Raw genomic sequence first — 3,555 nt, 5'->3', positions numbered from 1 at the left:
TGCTGAAATAAAAATGAACTTCATGGGAGAAGAATTAGGCTGATCTTAACTGGTTCTGTAAATCCTACCCCAAATATATGATAAAACAATCTCCTTTGTATAAAAGAACAAGTATAAGTCTTGAACCAGCCTTTTCAGTTAATTTTTTTCTAGATACTGTTTCAAAAGTTCATTAGGGTAATTAAAATACATAATGTAATGTTACATCACATTATTTTCCTTATTCAGATGTCTAAAGATTCACTTTCTATAATTACCTATTTGCATGTTACAACATGTGTGCAATAATTAATAAAGTATATTAAATATGTTACAACACTGGTCTGGTCTCCACTCTAGCTATTTTTATATCCCCAGATGGCTAGCAACTGGTAATCAACATTAATGCAAAATTAAGCCCCATAATACTGGTATTATATAAACTCTATAATTATATTTGTTTATTAAAATCACTTTGGACTGAAATGTTCAGGGCTTGATCTCTGTTTTACAATTAATTTTATGCAGAAAATTAATGCCAGTTGTGTCCAGCTATTTTTTCGGTTATAAGCATTGGGGGTATGCATTTATTCTACCCTCCAGTTTTTTCAAATATTTTTAATTAAATACTTAATTCAGCAAGTCAACTTTTCACTAATATAGTCCTCACTGGGTGTGTCTACCAGTACTGCAAATACAGAGTAGAATAACGGTATAATAGCAAATATTTTATAAATATATTTTCAGCCTTTTAACACATTAATACTTTAACTTTTCCTTGAACTGCTTTGTAATATCTTTAGCAAAAGTACCTCTCAGTGGGCATGGGCACCTCCACATGAAACGCTACATCGCTGTAGTGATGAGCTATGGTGATTTAGCATTGATAGGCACTAACCATGACACTACTGCTACTGTGCAGTAGCTCGTTGCTACTGTGCAATAGAGTAAAAAATGATCTGTGCACCACCAGGACTGTGCAGTACTGGTGAGTACTGTGCAGTCATTTAGTACTTGCTTGTTGCTACTGTGCAGTAGCAGCAGCGTTAGTGCAGAAATTTGTAGAGGAGCAATGTAAACAGGGGTTACCCCAGTGCCATGTTTACAGCCCTTTTTTGCAGTATTACTGACATTTTACAAAGGTTTAAACTTTCTTAGTATCAGTTTTGCTTAACCTTTGGATAACTGGGCCTGCAGATGCATTGAAATTAGATGTACCTAAGATATGAAAATGAATGCTTCTTTTTATGGCATGCCTGGAAAAATGCACTGTAAAATGCTATGCTAAAAGTCTGTATTTTTCTTTTGTTAAACTAATTGCTAGGAACTGGTTGGGAGTAGAAAGAAAAAAAGAGTAATCCTGATAAATTTAAACAGAAAGATCTTTGAAATGGGAGGTCTATTAAAACAGATTACCTTTCACATGTCCTCTTTGAATAGAATATCATGAAGTGGTTCCATTTATTCATGCCTGAGCCTCAGTACCTCCAGAGTATACTTTAATTTGATGTAACTTGTATCCACTAGCAATAAATATAGTCTGTGCCACCTTTGCTGTACTAAGAATGGCTTGCAAGGCCAACAAATTCCAGCATATTGCATGTCACTGAGATGTGAGCAGTTCAAATACTTGAGTTCCAACATCTTGTTTCATGATGAAATCTGCCAAGGTGAATCCTCCATTTAATGGCAGATGTACAAGTACCAAACATTCTGGTTTTGCCAGGACAGTTCTGGCTTGAAAAACACGTTCCTATTTCCCAAAGCATAACCCCCTCCTCTCCCCTCAAAAAAACCATGATTTTTGTCTAGGCTTAATTTCTTTTGCCTTGGAAAAATGACATATTTACCTGATGAGCAACTTGTAGAACTCCAGTACAGTGCCAGGTGGCACCATACTGAGATCATGAGGCACAGACAGAAGTGACAATTTTCACCCAATCTGGCCACAGAAAGCAGACTATAGCCATGACCAAACAAGTGCATGGCTGTAGACCACCAAAAAATGGCCGATTGTGCAAAAATCTGAACCCTCAGGTTCAGATGAAGACATTTCAAAATCAAGTGTCTTCCATAACTTGTGTCTACTCTGCCTCCAAGCCTGTTGTTGTTTTCAGAATGGGAAGGAGGAAAGGGAGGAGAGTGAGTTTGGTCTGGGTTTTTTTCAGCTCCTGCTAGAGGGTTAGGTGTGGCAAATACATTGGAACCCCTCTGAGGTGGGGGAATTCCAATTCACTCACCCCACTCTCCAGTGCTGGCTGGGGAACCCCTAAAATGAGCTCTGTCTGCTCCCTTTCCCCCTTCCCATTCTGAAAACAGGGACAGGCTGGGAAGGAGAAGGGGCCATTGCTAGGGGATCTGGTTGGAAGCTGGCAGCCAGCAGCCAGATTTCCTTTCCCCTTGGAACCAACAGTGAACTTCTGTTTGGTCCAGGGGATTGTTTTAACTCAAAACACTTCCTACAAAGCATTTGCACTTACAGTGGGGAGCTGCATTTTGTCTGTGTCCATGATGCCTACTCTGCACCTCATACCTCCTGAACAGGCATGTGTGTGGTATGTGTATTGTGAATAGGCTCTCACAGTTCTCTGGTCTTGTGCTGGGGGAAGGTTATAAATGTCCTGGCTGAAGGTCCCATAACTTTGGTAACTTTAGGCAGACAGGTGTGGCTGTCAAGCTGCTGGGACCAGTGAGAGAAATCTCTTTGAATGGCATTGGACAGAACCCGTACTACTCAATGGCTAGGGACAGACATTACACACAAACTGGTTTAAGTGATCAGAAACCGGTTTAAACCTGTAAACAGAACAGACATTCAGTGCACATAAGCCAGTTTGAAAATGCCTGAAATGGATTTGAGATAAACCTGGTTGAATGTAGTATCAGACTTAACTGATTTGGCTTAAACCGGTTTATGCAATGTCTGGCCCAGACCCCTTGCTGGTTTAAGTTAAATCCGAGTTTCCCAGCATCCCGGCATGCTCTTTGGGTTGGGCTCTGCTCCAGAGAGCTGGGCTGGCCCCTCCCCTTTGATCTCTAGCCAGAGCATGGGTGGGGTGTGGCCAGACACTGGCCTGCCATGGCCCCCAAGGCAAATTCCTCCCTCTGTCCCCTCCCCCACTGGCAAACCCCACAGACCACAGCTGGGGTTTGCCAGCCCTAGTCATACCTCCACAACTTTGCTACAGCCAGGCAGAGACAGAGTTAATTCCTCCCTTTGTCCAGCTTGCCTGCAGCCAGGGAGGGGATTAATTCCACAGGGGTCTGGAGCAGGGGAGAGAGGTAAGCTATTTCCCTGTATGCAGATCCAAGCCCTGCAGGACCAGACTGAAAGGTGGGAAGTATTGTCAAAGACCTGACAATCATCACACATGTGCTGGAGATAGAGTTAAGGGAAGTTGCAGACATCTTCTGGCTGGAAGTTGTAGACCAAAGAATGCAGACAGCTACATGTACATTATAAAGCAGAACCTGTAAAACCTAAACAAAGCCTTTCTGAATGCCTGGCTGTAAGGAGACACGCTGCCCTCAGGATTAGTAAGACTTATGCAAGGCTTTCTCTTGTCTTCCTGCTTT

The sequence above is a fragment of the Alligator sinensis genome, unplaced genomic scaffold, assembly GCF_000455745.1.
Source record: "Alligator sinensis unplaced genomic scaffold, ASM45574v1 scaffold1258_1, whole genome shotgun sequence".
Lineage (NCBI taxonomy): Eukaryota > Metazoa > Chordata > Crocodylia > Alligatoridae > Alligator > Alligator sinensis.
The sequence above is the reverse complement of the archived record's forward strand: the minus strand, read 5'-3'. Positions refer to the sequence as shown.